The sequence below is a fragment of the Vigna umbellata genome, chromosome 5, assembly GCF_029865625.1.
Source record: "Vigna umbellata cultivar VRB3 chromosome 5, Vumbellata_1.0, whole genome shotgun sequence".
Classification (NCBI taxonomy): domain Eukaryota; kingdom Viridiplantae; phylum Streptophyta; class Magnoliopsida; order Fabales; family Fabaceae; genus Vigna; species Vigna umbellata.
The window spans coordinates 451,623-470,205 of NC_142169.1; the positions used below are offsets into that span (position 1 = coordinate 451,623).

General features: G+C 41.2%; 1 pseudogene; it reads right to left on the reverse strand.

Annotated features, from left to right (window-relative positions):
* Window positions 1-14,434: 14,434 nt before the first annotated feature.
* On the reverse strand, window positions 14,435-17,066 carry LOC148197483 (uncharacterized; annotated as a pseudogene).
* Between the last annotated feature and the right edge of the window lie 1,517 nt (window positions 17,067-18,583).

Sequence of the window (18,583 nt, forward strand, 5' to 3'; positions counted from 1 at the left end):
ATCCTTGTGTTAAGAGAATCATAACAACACAATCTTCTTATTCATTCCCAACTTTCTTTTGCCTTTGCTTTTGCATTTGCATTGAGCTTTGCTTCTTTTTCTTTTCTTTTCTTTACATATTCTTACTTTTTAGCTGTTAGCTCAATGCTTTTTCCTTTTTCATGTTTCCCCAATAACCCCAAACTTGAACATTTAACAATACCACACAAGATCTTCTACTTAACTCAAGGTAAAGATTATCAATCAAGGGTGTTCAGTGTATATTTAAGGCTAAGGGTTCAAAGGATAGAACACAACGTGTTCTCTTTTAGAAGGCTAACTTTAGGAATTTGGCCAATAAAAAGGGTTTCAAAAACACGGCCTTTGATCATATGATGCAAAACAAGCAATTGATTCAATCATAGAAAACCTGGGCAAAGTCATTCATGCTTTCAAAGTAACAGCATTCAACAATAACAACTCTGGAGCTCAAAACCTCACATATAAGCTCATTCACATTTGACATGCACATCCTGCTTAATTTCACAATCACAATCATGATATTATGCATTTGTTCACAAAGCTTGTGAATCACCTGTATAAGCATTTTAATGTGCACATCATCTCAACATCAATCAATCAATAAGCATCATCAAGCATTACTTATCACACAATCACAGTTAATAGCAAACCATCATAACAAACCATCATAACAAACCAGGTGTTCAATAGAGTACATCAAACCCTAATCTAAAAACAAAAACAAATAAGTTCAGAAAACTTAAACCACACAAAGCATAAGTCCTGCTCTAGTTATGATAACATTCATCAGTAAATGCTATCTCAACTCCTCCTCAATCTGAGCTGTCCTCTGTATCCTCCTTCTTCTTGGATCTTATAGTCTTGATTCTTTTTGCCCGATGAGGAGGCCATCCCTGCATCAAACATAATTCACAAAACCAAAAGATACATTGTTAAGCATTAGTAAACCATAATGAAGAAATCAGCCCCTTCAATGATGCTCTCTCCCAACCCCAAACTTAGATGGAAAACTAGTGAGCAAGTGAGTGGAAGAGAAATTTTCTTAAGAGGGAAGAGTAAAAAGATGTGGAAAACCTAAGAGAAGGTATGTGGGAGTGTTTGTGCAGAGAAGAGCTTGAAAGACTGAGAAATTACGCAGCTTAGGGTTTAAAAATACCCCAATGGGCTCGGGTTCCGCTAAGGGGAACTTAAGCCCATCTGCAATAGTACCGCTCAGCGGTAATTGCCGCTCAGCGGCACTTTCTTGATGTGCCCTTCTCCTTCTTTTCTTGACCTACGTGCCTTCCTAACCTACCCCTCATAGGTTCCCTGTAATTCAATGTTAAAAATGCTTATGCAAACCCTAACTAAAATAGACAAACAGAAAACAATCAATCAACTGGGTTGCCTCCCAGGTAGCGCTTGTTTAACGTCACGAGCCTGACCCAAAATCCACCAACACCCATCAGTAGGTGTTTCAAACTTACCAGCACCCATCAGTAGGTGCAAAATCTTCTCACCAACACCCATCAGTAGGTGTTACAAACTTAGTATCCTTCAGTAGATACTTAACCACCTAGCATCCTTCAGTAGATGCTAAATCCAAAAAAAAAAAAAAAAAAAATTACAGAATAATATTCACAAATTATAAATTACAAAACCAAATCAAAAGTTTGTAAATCCACTGGGTTGCCTCCCAGCAAGCGCTTCTTTAACGTCACTAGCTTGACCCTGTTAAAGCTCACGTTCCATCTTCTTTATAGTTGACGTAGTCCTTCCACCAACCCTTCAACTGCTTCCTTTGGACTGTCTTAGATTCTCTAGAATATGGAGACTCTATCTCTATCATCTCCTTCTCTTTAAAGCCTTTAATAACCCACAACTTGTTCTTGAGTCTTACAGGTGTGCCAAGTTGGAGTCTTAATTTTTTCCAGTCTCTAGGAACTTCTTCTCCTTTTCCAATCTCTTCTACCTTGGGTGCCTGAAAATACAAACAATGGTTATCAGAAACCTTAAGATTTTTATTTTTACCTCTCGTTATGGGTGCATCTCGAAATGCAGCTTTATAACTGGCTTCTTCCTCCTTTGTTTGTATCTCATCTTTGAACACATCCACCACCACTCTCTCCTCTCTGTCTTGGAGAACCACTATACCTTCATTCACATCAATGATAGCCCTGGCCGTTTTCATAAACGGTCTTCCAAGTATGATAGGTATCTTCTCGGTCTCCATCTTCATCACCACAAAGTCTGCCAAGAACTGAAGTTTGCCAACACAAACTATAATGTCCTCTACAATTCCACTTGACTCCTTTGAAGATCCATCGGCCATTACTATTCTAACCTTTGCAGGTTTCATTTTAACCTTGCCAATTTGCTCCAGTAAAGAATAAGGCATCAAGTTAACACTTGAACCTAAATCAAGGAGAGCTTTCTTTACCTTTTTCTTCCCTATAGAACAAGGGATAGAAAAGCTGCCTGGATCAGATGCTTTAGGAGGGAATGGCTCTTTTTTAACAGCTATACACTTCTTTGCTTCCTCATCTCTACGTCTTTTCTTTGTAGAGATGTTCTCATCAGATTTTGTGTAAACTGTGATTTTCTGTAGAATCTGCTCCCAAGGTGCTTCATTATCCAACATATTAAATAATTCTGTGAAATCCATTTGTTTCTCCTGATTTATTGGAAAAGGAAAATTATTTTCACTCTCTATTTCTCTTCTTTCTTCTGTTTCTTCTTCTTCTTCCAACTCAATGATCTCTTCATTTACACTCTTGACCACTTTGCACTCTTCTCTGGGGTTAACCTCAGTATTAGCCCCAAAGTTTCTGTTGGGTCTTTCTTCCAATTGCTTAGTGATCTGACCCATCTGAATCTCCAGATTCCTTATAGCAGCTTCAGTGCTCTTTTGAGAAGATTCAGTTTTTTGGATGAATTGCTGAAGAGTTTCTTCCAACTTTGTTGATCTGTCATTAAGCATAGATAATTGTTGCCACAAAGTTGGTTGCTGCTGCTGCTTATTAAACTGATTAGCCTGCCTAGTTTGTCCTTGGCCAATGCTTGGATGTGGTTTCCAACCCTGATTATAATTTCCTTGACGGTATGGAAACTGATTAGCCATGAAGTTAACATCCTCCAAGGCCTCTACTGGAAAAGCACACTGGCCATTGATGTGATCACCTCCACACAGTTCGCACAACTGGGTTTGTACCTGTGCAGCAGATTTTAACTCTTTAGGTAGTGAAGCAAGAGTTTTGGTCAGAGTTTCCAGCTGTTGAGTTAGAATCTTATTCTGTGCTAGCAGAGCATCATGGGTTTGTAATTGAAGAACCCCTTTCTGTTGCATAGGGGCGCCTCTTTCATTGTGAAGCTCATTATCACTTGTAGCCATATTTTCAATAATTTCAGTTGCTTCCTCTGGAGTTTTCCATTTGATATTGCCTCCAGCTGAGGCATCCAACATCATCTTGGTTTGTGAACCAAGCCCTCCAAGGAAAGTTAGGACTACTTCTTGATCTTCAAAGCCATGCGTGGGAGTTTTACGTAACAAGCTTTTATACCTGTCCCATGCATGTCCCAGTGATTCCTCCATGCCCTGCTTGAATGAAGATATCTCTTGCTTTCCTTTAGTCACTTTAGATTGTGGAAAGTATTTGCTTAGAAACTTTGTAACCACTGCTTCCCACTCCGTGAAACTTTCTTCTGGAAAAGAGTTCAACCAAAGCTTAGCATTGCCTCCCAATGAGAAAGGAAACAAGCTAAGTTTGATAGCTTCGTCTGGCACCCCGTTAATCTTGACCGTGTTACAGATCTCATTAAATGTTGTAAGGTGCTCATATGGGCTTTCATGTGATAACCCATTAAATTGATTACTCTTTACCAGTTGAATTAATGCTGGTTTGACCTCCATGTTGGCTGCATTGACTCTAGGCCGAGCTATGCTATTGAAGTGCTGAGGTCCAGCAAGATTAGTGTAATCTGCAAGAGTTCTTCTAGCATTATTATTGTTCTCCATACTCCCTGTGCTATGAACAGAACCTTGTGGTGATGATTGTAGGAGAGTTTCAGGAGAAGGGAAAAGTTCTCTGGACGTTCTGATTCTTCTCCTCCTTCTACTCTCTTCTAGCCCTTCAAGTAGTGGTTCTGTTGTTTTCTTACTTGTAGTTCGAATTGCCTTCTGCATGCACAAGAAAACAAAACCCTAGAACAGATTTGTTAGCACAAAAAGATATAGAAGAAAATAAAGATTGAAAAGATATAAGAAGATAAAAGATTTAGAAGATAGAATCAAATAAAATATAATAAAACCTAATCTAAAAAATAAAATCTAATCTAAAAAGATAAAAATCTAACCTAACCTAAAAGATAAAAATAAAATCTAATAAAATCTAACCTAAAAATAAAAAACAGAAAACAGAAAAACAGAAAACAGAAAAATAAAATAAAAATTCGAAAATAAAATAAAATCTAATCTAAAAAGATAAAAATAAAATCTAATCTAAAAGATAAAAATCAAATCTAAAAAAAAATAAAATCTAATAAAAACAGAAAAAATAAAAACAGAAATTCAAAATTAAAGTCAAAGGTAATCAATAATCACACAAATTAACCAGTTAAACCATGAATCCCCGGCAACGGCGCCAAAAACTTGATGGACAAATTTGTAAGCACCAAAATATGATGTCACAAACTTGTTTCACAATCGGCAAGTATGACCGAATCGTTCAAGTAATAAAACTTGGTAAGACCAAGTATCGTTCTTCCCAAAGGACTCACGGCCTAGTTTAGTTATGTGGTTTCTTGATTAACTAAGACTTACAAACGAAATATTTGAGTTTAAAATGCAAGACAGAAAATAAACATGTATGCATGAATTTTGATCAATGGCAAAGACAAAAGATAAACACTTTCAATGGAATATATGAATGAATATGTTGTTGGGGGTCAATTTCATCTCATCCACTCTCATATATTTTAGGAATTCAACATTCAAATCATCATTGTTAATGCCACTCTCTAATGTACCATTCTAGATGGCTTCTCCCTAATCAAATAGTTCATACAATTCCTAGCATTCCTAATGATTAGTTCATGAGTGCAGGAGCTTAAAGGCAACCAATAGAATATTGTCAGTATAATATTGGGAGAAATTCCCCGGATCTAGACTTCCCCGTACGTGTCCGTATCGACAAAACCAATAATCATGCATTAGAATGAGTTAAACAATGCAAGCATTGAGCAAAGAGGAAAAACCCTAACTAATGATGAAAGAAAGCATATGTCTTAATTCAAAGATGTACTCAACAGATTCCATATATGAGAGCTTCAAGAGATTACATTGATTCCCCAACAAACATACAAGGTTTAGTTCACCATATTCATGGTGAACCTAGATGAATAACAATGAAAGTATGAAAGAATAAACCCAATAAAGTGGAAGAGGTAGCCTGAGCATCCAAGATCCTCCTTCAAAGGGGTGAAAGAGAGAGTGTTTGCCTCGTTTCTGCCAAAGATCCCTAACTAAAGGACGTGCAAGCCCTTATATACTAATCTAGAGTTACAAAAGATTACAAAAGCCCAAGCCCAAAAAGTGCCGCTCAGCGCCATTTACCGCTCAGCGGTGGTTACGCGTCTTCTTTCTTCCCCTCAGCGGCCATTTGCCCCTCAGCGGTTCCAACGCCACCTCTTGAGTGCCGCTCAGCGGTAGTTTGCCGCTGAGCGGTGCCTTCGACTTCTCTTTTTGCACTCTTTCTTGTCTTTTCTAATGTCCTCTCTCTCATTCTTCACTTCTTTCACCAAATTCACCTCAAAACCTGCACAAAAGCACTTAAATCAAGCATAAACCTGTCCAGCTCTCTTATTTCTGAAAATATAAACAAAATGCATGATTTCAAGCTAGTTTCTAAGTCTAAAGGTTGCTTTTAGTATCACTTTTAAGCATGAAAATAACAGTTTTTCAACTGTTATCACACTTCGACCACTTCGTCAACTTCATCCACTTCAACTTCTTCCACTTGGTTCACTTCTCCCACTTCTCCTCCTTCTTCCACTTCTTCTTGTTGTTCTTCTTCTTGTTCATGTTGTTCTGTTATTCTGCTTCTTCCGCGTCTTCCACTTCGTCCACTACGTCCATTTCGTCCACTTCGTCAACTTCGTCCGCTTCACCACTTCGTCAACTTCGCCCACTTCGTCCATTTCGTCCACTTCGTCCACTTCGTAAACTTCGACCACTTCGTCCACTTCGTTCACTTCGTCAACTTCGTCAACCTCGTCCACTTCGACCACTACGTCAACTTCGTCAACTTCGTCCACTTCAACTTCTTCAACTTCATCCACTTCTCCCACTTCTTTCACTTCTTCTTCTTATTTTTCTTCCACTTCTTCTTGTTCTTCTTCTTGTTCATTTCTTTCTACTTCTTCCACTTCTTCCACTTTGTCCACTTCGTCCACTTCTCCGACTTCTTCCACTTATTCTTCTTATTCTTCTTCCACTTCTTCTTCTTGTTTTTCTTCTTGTCCATCTTGTTCTATTTATTCTGCTTTTTCCACATCTTCCACTATGTCCACTTCGTCCACTTCGCCACTCCGTCCACATCGTCCATTTCGTCAATTTCGTCAACTTCGTCCACTTCGTCCACTTCCACTTCGTCCACTTCATCCACGTCGTCCACATTGTCCACGTTGTCCACGTCGTCCACCGTCGTCCACCTCGTCCACCTCGTCTACCTCGTCCACCTCGTCCACCTCGTCCACCTCGTCCACCTCGTCCACCTCGTCCACTTCGTCCACATCGTCCATTTCGTCTACTTCGTCCACTTTGTCTACTTCGTCAACTTCTCCACTTCTTCCACTTCTTGCACTTCTTCTTGTTCATCTATTTCTGCTTATTCTTCTTCTTCCACTTCTTCAACTTTGTCCAGTTCTCCCACTTCTTCCACTTGTTCTTCTTATTCTTCTTCCACTTCTTCTTCTTATTCTTCTTCTTGTTCACCTTGTCCTACTTATTCTTCTTTTTCCACGTCTTCCACTTCGTCCACTACGTCCACTTCGTCCACTACGTCCACTTCGTCCACTTCGCCCACTTCCTCCACTTCGTTCACTTCGTCCACGTCGTCCACTTCGTCCATTTCGTCAACTTCGTCCACTTCGTCCACTTCGTCAACTTCTCCCACAACTTACACTTCTTCTTCTTATTCTTCTTCCGCTTCTTCTTCTTGTTCTTCTTCTTGTTCATCTTGTTCTGCTTACTCTACTTCTTCCACTTGTTCCAATTCGTCCAATTCATCCACTTCATCCAGTTCATCAACTTCGTCCACCTCATCCACCTCGTCCACCTCGTCCACATCGTCCACTTCGTCCACTTCTGCCACTTCTTCCACTTCTTCTTCTTGTTATTCTTCATCTTATTCTTCTTCTTCTTCTTCATCTTCTTCTTCTTCGTCCACTTTGTCGACTTCGTGCACTTCGTCCACTTCCTCTTCTTATTCTTCTTCCACTACTTCTTCTTCTTTTTCTTCTTGTTCTTCTTGTTCTTCTTGTTGTTCTTCTTCTCCTTCTTTTTCGTCCACTTCGTCCACTTTGTCCACTTCGTATTCTTGCTCTTCTTTCACTTCTTCCACTTCTTCCACTTCTTCCACATTTTCCACTTCTTCCACTTATTCCACTTCGTCCACTTCGCCACTTCGTCCACTTCGTCCCCGTCGTCCACTTCGTCCCCTTCGTCCTACTTCGACCACTTCGTCCACTTTGTCCACTTCGTCCACTTCTTCCACTTCGTCAACTTTGTCAACTTTGTCAACTTCGTCCACTTCAACTTCTTACACTTTGTCCACTTCGTCCAATTCTTCCACTTCTCCCACTTCTTCCACTTCTTCTTCTTATTCTTCTTCCACTTCTTCTTGTTCATCTTGTTCTGCTTATTCTGCTTCTTCCACGTCTTCCACTTCGTCCATTTTGTCCACTTCGTCAACTTCTCCCACTTCTTCCACTTCTTCTTCTTATTCTTCTTCCACTTCTTCTTCTTGTTCATCTTGTTCTGCTTACTCTGCTGTTTCCCGTTGTTCCACTTCGTCCACTTCTTCCAATTGTTCAACTTCACCATTGAGTCCACTTCGTCCACTTCGTCCACTTCGTCCACCTCGTCCACCTCGTCTACTTCGTCCACCTCCTCCACCTCGTCTACTTTGTCTACTTCGTCCACTTTATCCACATCATCCATTTCGTCCATTTCGTCCACTTCGTCCACCTCGTCAACTTCGTCCACTTCGCACACTTCGTCCACTTCGTCCACTTCGTACACTTCGTCCACTTCGTCCACTTCGTCCACTTCGTCCACTTCGTCCACTTCGTTCACATCGTCCACATCGTTTACTTCGTCCATTTCGTCCACTTCGTCCACTTCGTCCACTTCGTCCACTTCGTCCACTTCGTCAACTTCGTCCACTTCGTCCACTTTGTCCACTTCGTCCACTTCGCCACTTCATCAACTTCGTCCACGTCGTCCACTTCGACCACTTAGTCAACTTCGTCCACTTCTCCCACTTCTCCCACTTCTTCTTGTTGTTCTTCTTCTTGTTCATCTTGTTCTGCTTATTCTGCTTCTTCCGCGTCTTCCACTTCGTCCACTACGTTCACTTCGTCCATTTCGTCCACTTCCTTCACTTCGTCAACTTCGTCCACTTCCTCCACTTCGCCACTTCATCCACTTCGTAAACTTCGACCACTTCGTCCACTTCGTTCACTTCGTCAACTTCGTCAACCTCGTCCACTTCGACCACTTCGTCAACTTCGTCCAATTCAACTTCTTCCACTTCATCCACTTCTCCCACTTTTTTCACTTCTTCTTCTTATTTTTCTTCCACTTCTTCTTCTTGTTCTTCTTCTTGTTCATCTCTTTCTGCTTATTCTGTTTCTTCCACTTCTTCCACTTTGTCCACTTCGTCCACTTCTCCGACTTCTTCCACTTCTTCTTCTTATTCTTCTTCCACTTCTTCTTCTTGTTCTTCTTCTTGTTCATCTTGTTCTATTTATTCTGCTTTTTCCACATCTTCCACTACGTCCATTTCATCCACTTCGCCACTCCGTCCACTTCGTCCACATCGTTCACTTCGTCAATTTCGTCAACTTCGTCAACCTCGTCCACTTCGTCCACTTCCACTTCGCCTACTTCATCCACGTCGTCCACATTGTCCACGTTGTCCACATCGTCCACGTCGTCCACGTCGTCCACCTCGTCCACCTCATCCACCTCGTCCACCTCGTCCACCTCGTCCACCTAGTCCACCTCATCCACCTCGTCCACTTCGTCCACATCGTCCACTTCGTCTACTTCGTCCACTTTGTCCACTTCGTCAACTTCTCCACTTCTTCCACTTCTTGCACTTCTTCTTGTTCTTCTTCTTGTTCATCTCTTTCTGCTTATTCTTCTTCTTCCACTTCAACTTTGTCCACTTCTCCCACTTCATCCACTTGTTCTTCTTATTCTTCTTCCACTTCTTCTTCTTGTTCTTCTTCTTGTTCATCTTGTCCTACTTATTCTTCTTTTTCCACGTCTTCCACTTCGTCCACTTCGTCCACTTCGCCCACTTCGCCCACTTCGTCCACTTCGTTCACTTCGTCCATTTCTTCTTCTTGTTCATCTTGTTCTACTTACTCTACTTCTTCCACTTGTTCCACTTCGTCCAATTCATCCACTTCTTCCAGTTCATCAACTTCGTTAATTGAGTCTACTTCTTCCACTTCATCCACTTCATCCACTTCGTCCACATCGTCGACTTCGTCAACTTCTGCCACTTCTTCCACTTCTTCTTCTTGTTCTTCTTCATGTTATTCTTCTTCTTCTTCTTCATCTTCTTCTTCTTCGTCCACCTCGTCCACTTCTTCTACTTATTCTTCTTCCACTACTTCTTCTTCTTTTTCTTCTTGTTCTTCTTGTTGTTGTTGTTCTTCTTCTTTTTCGTCCACTTCGTCCACTTTGTCCACTTCGTCTTCTTGCTCTTCTTCCACTTCTTCCACATTTTCCACTTCTTCAACTTATTCCACTGCGTCCCCTTCACCACTTCGTCCACTTCTTCCCCGTCGTCCACTTCGTCCACGTCGTCCACGTCGTCCACCTCGTCCACCTCCTCCACGTCGTCCACTTCGTCCCCTTCATCCTACTTTGACCACTTCGTCCACTGATAACAGTTGAAAAACTGTTATTTTCATTCTTAAAAAGGATACTAAAAGCAACCTTTAACACTTAGAAACTAGCTTGAAATCATGCTTTTGGTTATATTTTTAGAAATAAGAGAGCTTGACAGGTTTATGCTTGATTTCAATGTTTTTATGCAGGTTTTAAGGTGAATTTGGTGAAAGAAGTGAAGAAGGATAGAGATGGAATCAGAAAAGACATAAAAAAGTGCAAAAGGAGAAACCGCAACTGCCGCTCAGCGGCACTCAGAAACCTACGTTGGCTCCGCTGAGGGGTGAAAAGGCCGCTGAGGGGAGAAAAACAACTCACGCACTTACCGGTAAGTGTTAACTCTTTGGCAAGTGTACCAAATCGTTCAAAGTAATAAAACCGGTAAGACCGGATATCGTTTCCCAAGAGACTCGTGTCACCAAACAATCGTATAATTTCACCCTAACTTAGACTAAAGAATGCTTCATAATTTGTGTTTTTATGCAAATAAAGTAAACATGAAACATAATTAATAAAAGTGATCTTAGATACTCAAACACTTGGAAATGGAAAGATTAGAAATGATATGGAATGGTATTGTTGGGGGTATGATTTCACCTACTTCACTCTTATGTAAAGAAAATCACTTCCTCTTCATTCAAAAGCCAATGTCAATCTACTAAATTACTCAAACCCAATTCCTTGGTAGAGAGAGCCTAGACTTCCTTATTAGACTCCAATTCCTTGGAAAACCTAACAATTATTTCTGCATTAAGAATTGAGATCTTAAGACAACCAAAAGTCCTAGCTCTATCCCTAGATACTATTTCCTTTAGGTGTTTAATCCAAGTCCAGATTTACCCAACATTTTCCAATATCAAGCAAACCCTAAAATCATGTAATGGGTAGCAATTTCACAACAAGCATTAAGAAAAGGAATTAAACACTAACAATCAATGAAAGAGGCATAAATTCATTCAAAACATAGTATTTTACATAAGATTTCAGTGGCTACATCAATCCCCCAACAATAATGAAACTAGCTCTCCATGAATGGAGAGCTCAAGCTTACAACAATGGTGGAAATGGGAGAAGGAAGAAGACCCAAGGATGAAGAAGGACTGTTTCCACAGCTCCTAGCTCGCCTCCAAGAGCTCCAATTGAGAGAAATCGTGTCTGGGCAGCAAAAGATCCCTTCCCCTTCGCGTTTTAGGGTTAAATAAGCTGTCTGCCACATCAGTAAAAATCGCGCCCGGGCGCCCTCTGTCAGTTGCGCCCGAGCGCGAAGCTCTCGTAAAAATTCAAACCTGGCGAAAAGTCGCGCCCGGGCGCCCTCTCTGTTTCGCGCCCGGGCGCGAGCCTCTCGCATCTGGACGAGCGCCCTATTCTGGCTTGGACGAGCGTCCTCTGCCTGGGACGAGCGTCCTATCATGGACGAACGTCCTCTCCTCTGGACGAGCTTTCTGGACGAACGTCCTCTGCCTGGCTGGACGAGCGTCCACTTCTGCCTGGCTGGACGAGCGTCTGCTTCTTGGACGAGCGCCCGCTTCTGGGACGAGCGCCCTCGGACAAGCGTCCTCCTGGACGAGCGTCCTCCTTCCTGGACGAACGTCCACTGTCCTGGGACGAGCGTCATCCTTCCTAGACGAACGTCCACTGTTCTGGGACGAGCGTTCGCTCGTGCTTCCACTCTGGACGAGCGTCCGTTCTTCTGCCTTCTGGACGAGCGTCCGCTCTCCTGGGACGAGCGTTCTTGCACTGCTGATGGCATTTCTTCGTGCTAATTTCTTGGTCCAGTTCTATCGTTTGTTGGAGAGTCTTCCAAGCTCATTTTTAGCTACAAAATAAGGGATTATTGATGAAAGTACATCAAGGTAGCCAAAAACACAAATATATAGAAAACAAGACAAAACAAGAGGACTAAGCAAGTTATAAGTTAGAAAGGAGTTGATTTTGCTACTAAAATGATGCTTAAAATATGGTAAAATTTAGCATTATCAAATACCCTCAAACTTACAACTTTGCTTGTCCTCAAGCAAAAGTACTTCTCCTAGCAAACAATTCAATCACAATGGTCTAGCTGGTCAAGCATAGTTTCAATCAAATAAACAAAATCAATCATGCTTGCTCAACTTATAAATCACATTCAAGAGACAATATAGTCTTAACAAGCTAAACTTCAATCATGGTGCTCACAAATTAAAAGTCACAAGATAGATGCAAATGATAGATCAACAAACATGGCAAGATGTTTTCAATGAGTGCATGGAACCAATCCTCACCAAGGAAAGTGTTTCACTCAAGCACAATGGTGTATAAGGATGTGTGTCTAACTCTCAAATATCACAATGTTACACAAATAAACTTTGCCTTTCGTTTCAACAATTTCAAACACATTACAAGCAAGTTACATCACAAGGACTTTTTGAAGCTTGTATTGTGGCTGGGCTAAGAAGAAAAATTGGTTTTTCTCAACAACAAAGTACCTTGAGATAAGAGACCAAACAATTTAATTCATGATATAACATAGTATCTCTTTTTCTCCAAAATTGAATAAACCACTCTCAACCTATTTCCCAACTCTTGGTCATTGAATTCATGTTTTTGTTTTTCTTCCTCTTTCTTCCTTTTCTTTCTTTTTAACTCAACTTATTGTTTTCTCAATGCTCCCCTTTTTACACTCCCCCAAAACTTAGACCATTCTCCTCACTCTAATATATATGATCATCTCAACTCAAGGTAAGGAGGTTAAGGATTTTTCAATAAGCTTAAGGTTTCGGGAATGAGAAAGTTTTCTTTAAGGTTCAAAGGTTATACATTGGCTTTTAGGTTCAAAATGTAGAAGAGGTGGAAGAACAAGATGGCCTTGATCATTTGTAACAAGCAAGCAAATAGTTCAAATAGAGAAACTTAGGCAAAATCAACTGTGATTCCAAAGTAATAACATTCAGCAATAAACTCTGAGGCACAACATCTCACAGGTTTACTCAAAGTTCCAAAGTTTGATAAACATCATGCCAAGAATATTGATCACAATTAAAACCAAGCATCTATCTAAACAGATACAAGCAACCACAATCTCTGTTCAACAAGCTCAACCACATAATCTAATCAGATTTTCAAAACAATTCTCATAGATAAAGAGCAAGCACAAGAGATTTGCATTCATTTCAAGCTTAACATATGATTCACTCAAATCACCAGACCAATTGCACAAGAACTATCCACAAGGCAAGTCAAAAAGAAATCAAAAACACAAATACTGAAAGCAAATAAGAACTGGAAATTAAAACTGAAAAACCGAATTAAAATGGACTCTTTGCATCTCCAGCAGTGTAGGACACTAGCTTCACTTTCATCTAAAACATCTTCCTCCAACAGTAGAGTATACTCCGCAACTGCTCCACCTCCCCCATCAGTAGGGGCCTGGCCCCCAGGCCATGCTACACGAGCAGCAAAATTTTCAAGTCATAGGTTGGCCAATGGTGGTTTCAAACTTGTTAAGTCCTTAGGAAGATCTTATCCTGTAACAACAAAGCTCAAAGCAAACTTAGTATCTCATAGTCAACAACTGGAGAGAAGAATCCATAAAACAAACTAAAAGAAATATGCAAAAGAAAGCAAAAAAAAAAACAAAACAATGAAAGCCAAAACAAACAAAGACAAAGTACAAGAACAAAGAGGGAAATCTTAGAATTAAGCTTCCCAAAGGTACAACAACACAAAAAGGAATAACAACACATCAAAAGGAGTGTGTGAAAGAGTGCAAAAGAATGGGAAACTCATCATAAATCAAGAAAACAAAAGTGCAGAACCAGAATTTTTGGTGCTGGGCGCCCCTGGTGCAGCTCACGCCCGGGCGCCCCTGGTGCAGGGGGGCTTGGGCGCCACTCAGTCAATCTGGTGCAGAGGCCACTGGTGCAGCTCGCGCCCGGGCGCCCCTCAGCAGGGGGGGCTTGGGCGCCATATCAGTTTTCTGCATAATGCAGATTTCTACGAAATTGGCCACTCACCATGTGATTTTTGGTTCTAGACCTTCATTCAATGCACTTACACACAAACCAAGCTACAAATAACATAAAACTTATACAAACCACAAAAACAACATTACAACTCAAAAATCACAACAATTCAAAACTACACAAACATGCAAAACATAAGCTACTAATACACAAAACACAAAAATCACACAACCATAAGTAAAAAGGGTAAGAAAATTGGGTTGCCTCCCAAAAGCGCTTGTTTAACGTCATTAGCTTGACATCATTAAGCTCAAGTTTGATTCTTGATGTTGCAGTGTCTCTTCTTGTCATGACACCAACATCCTCTCAGTAATTTCCTAGTCACCAACTTGACTCTCCTAGAATATGGAGCCTCGATCTCAAGTACTCCATTTATCTTGATGTTCTTGATGACCCATAACCTATTCTTGAATTTCACTGGTTTGCCATGTTTGGGCTCATCGCTTGCTTTCACAGAATTTTGGTGAACTAGTTCTTCTTCCTTTTCTTCTTCCTCTCCCTTTACTCTTGGGGATAAACAGCTGAGGCTCCTCTTGACCAACTTGGCAGCTTGCTCTGTTAGACTAGTGATTGATAAAATTTCATCAGTGGCTTCAATACTAGTCTCTTTTTCATGATTTTGCTGCTCAACCCCAAAGACGTTGAAAGTTACTTCCTCATCTTGGTCCTTTAATTTCACTGTTCCTTCTTCCACATGAATGACAACCTTTGCTGTCTTCATGAAAGGTCTTCCAAGTATGAGTGGTATCTCTGCATCTTCTTCCATGTCCATAACTACAAAATCCACCGGGAATTGGAGTTTATCTATTTTGACCACCACATCTTCCATGACACCATACGGATACTTGATGGATCTGTCCGCCAGCTGCAGCATCATTTTTGTAGGCTTGACTTCAAGACCACCAATCTTCTGAAGCATAGATAGGGGTATCAGATTGATACTAGCCCCCAAGTCAATGAGAGCCTTCCCTATATCATGGTCTCCAATGGTGCACGGGATGGTGAAACTTCCCGGATCTTTAAATTTTGGAGGGAGAGTCTTCTGCATGATGGCACTACAATTTCCCTGCACTTCAATTGTTTCCCTCATCTAAATACCTCTTTTTCTTGTTGAGGAATTGCTTCATGTGCTTTGCATAGGCGGGAATTTGTTGCAATGCTTCAGTAAAGGGTATGGTGATCTCAAGCTGGTTGAAGATATCCATAAACCGCCCCAATTGCTTCTCTTTCTCCTTTCTTGAGTAGATTTGTGGATAGGGAAGAGGCTTCTCAACTTCCTTTCCTTTTCTTCTCTCATCTCCCTCTTCTTTCTTTTTCTCTCCTCTAACATTTTCCTTTTCTTCTGACTCATCTTCTTTCAATTTATTATTCTCTCCACTAACTTGTTCCATCTCATAATCTTTCTTTGCTTTTTCCTCCATCTCTCTCTGAGCTAATACCTTTCCACTTCTAGTACTGATTACATTGCATTCTTCCTTCGGATTAGTTTCAGTATTGGCTCCAAAACTCTTATTAGACTTTTCCTCTAGCTTCTTGGCCAGTTGACCAACTTGTATCTCCAAATTCCTGATGGAAGCTTCCGTGCTTTTATGGTTGGAGATGGACACTTGCATAAACTGCTGAAGAGTATCCTCCAACTTTGAGGTCCTGTCTAATAAAGAGGAATGTTGTTGATATTGTTGTTGTGGTGGTCTATTTGATGGCCCAGCTTGTTCTTGACCCATGCTTGGGTGAGGTCTCCACCCTTGGTTGTAGTTACCTTGTCTACCTTGATTACCCATATAGTTCACCTCTCCTTGGGACTTTGCTTGCATGGCACACTGACCATTCACATGATCTCCACCACATAACTCACAACCTTGATGTTGAGCTTGAGAAACATTTTGGAGCTCTTTTGGCAACTGAGAGAGTTTGTTCATGAGAGCTTCAAGTTGTTGAGTCATTATCTTGTTTTGAGCTAACAAGGCGTCCTGAGATTGTAGTTGAAAAACACCTTTTTGTTCGAGTTGAGCCCTTTCATTTTGCACTTCATTGTCATTAGAAGCCATATTCTCTATCAGCTCATGGGCTTCGTCTGGAGTCTTCCAGCGGATATTTCCTCCTGCTGAGGCATCCAACATCAATTTGGTTTGGGATCTCAATCCTACCAAAAACATGTTGAGAACGGTAGGCTCATCAAACCCATGAGTGGGTGTCTTTCTCAGTAGCCCTTTGAATCTGTCCCAGGCTTGACTCAGAGTCTCATTGACATCCTGCTGAAAAGATGAAATCTCCTGTTTCCCTTTGTTAACCTTGGACTGTGGAAAGAATTTGTTGAGGAATTTTGCCACAACATCTTCCCAAGTAGTAAAGCTATTTTCAGGGAAAGAATTCAGCCACATCTTCGCATTACCTCCCAAGGAGAATGGAAATAAGCTGAGCCTTATCGCTTCATCCGGCACTTGATGAATCTTTACAGTGTTGCAAATTTCCAAGAAAGTTGCCAAATGATTATAAGGGTTCTCGTGTGATAGGCCATTGAACTGATTACTCTGCACCAGATGAATGAGAGCAGGCTTCATTTCCATGTTCACAGCATTTACCTGTGGTCGAGCAATACTATTAAAGTGGAGCGGTCCTGCGAAAGTAGAGTAATCTTCCAAGGTGCGCCTTGCTTGTCTATCACCATTGTCATTCATATTGTCACCCATATCCCCCATTTCCTGATCAGCTGTAGGAGAGTTTGGTAGCTCAGAGGTTACAGGTGTAGGAGAAATGTCTCTTGAAGTCCTGTTTTCTCTTCTTCTTTGGCTATTGTTTCTTCTTACTGTCTTTTCAACTTCAGGATCCAATAGAAGAGGTTCAAGTGATGGTGTGCTTCTAGTACGAATTTTTGTCTGCATTCACTAAAAACAACAATACTAGAGCACAAGATTAACTTTAAGATTAATAAAAACAAATTTATTCACAGTATAAAGAATATAAGAATAAAGCCTAAGTTGGTTAAGAATTACACAACAGTAAAGTACTAACACCGAGTCCCCGGCAACGGCGCCAAAAACTTGTTAACTCTTTGGCAAGTGTACCAAATCGTTCAAAGTAATAAAACCGGTAAGACCAGATATCGTTTCCCAAGAGACTCGTGTCACCAAACAATCGTATAATTTCCAACTAACTTAGACTAAAGAATGCTTCATAATTTGTGTTTTTATGCAAATAAAGTAAACATGAAACATAATTAATAAAAGTGATCTTAGATACTCAAACACTTGGAAATGGAAAGATTAGAAATGATATGGAATGGTATTGTTGGGGGTATGATTTCACCTACTTCACTCTTATGTAAAGAAAATCACTTCCTCTTCATTCAAAAGCCAATGTCAATCTACTAAATTACTCAAACCCAATTCCTTGGTAGAGAGAGCCTAGACTTCCTTATTAGACTCCAATTCCTTGGAAAACCTAACAATTATTTCTGCATTAAGAATTGAGATCTTAAGACAACCAAAAGTCCTAGCTCTATCCCTAGATACTATTTCCTTTAGGTGTTTAATCCAAGTCCAGATTTACCCAACATTTTCCAATATCAAGCAAACCCTAAAATCATGTAATGGGTAGCAATTTCACAACAAGCATTAAGAAAAGGAATTAAACACTAACAATCAATGAAAGAGGCATAAATTCATTCAAAACATAGTATTTTACATAAGATTTCAGTGGCTACATCAATCCCCCAACAATAATGAAACTAGCTCTCCATGAATGGAGAGCTCAAGCTTACAACAATGGTGGAAATGGGAGAAGGAAGAAGACCCAAGGATGAAGAAGGACTGTTTCCACAGCTCCTAGCTCGCCTCCAAGAGCTCCAATTGAGAGAAATCGTGTCTGGGCAGCAAAAGATCCCTTCCCCTTCGCGTTTTAGGGTTAAATAAGCTGTCTGCCACATCAGTAAAAATCGCGCCCGGGCGCCCTCTGTCAGTTGCGCCCGAGCGCGAAGCTCTCGTAAAAATTCAAACCTGGCGAAAAGTCGCGCCCGGGCGCCCTCTCTGTTTCGCGCCCGGGCGCGAGCCTCTCGCATCTGGACGAGCGCCCTATTCTGGCTTGGACGAGCGTCCTCTGCCTGGGATGAGCGTCCTATCATGGACGAACGTCCTCTCCTCTGGACGAGCTTTCTGGACGAACGTCCTCTGCCTGGCTGGACGAGCGTCCACTTCTGCCTGGCTGGACGAGCGTCTGCTTCTTGGACGAGCGCCCGCTTCTGGGACGAGCGCCCTCGGACAAGCGTCCTCCTGGACGAGCGTCCTCCTTCCTGGACGAACGTCCACTGTCCTGGGACGAGCGTCATCCTTCCTAGACGAACGTCCACTGTTCTGGGACGAGCGTTCGCTCGTGCTTCCACTCTGGACGAGCGTCCGTTCTT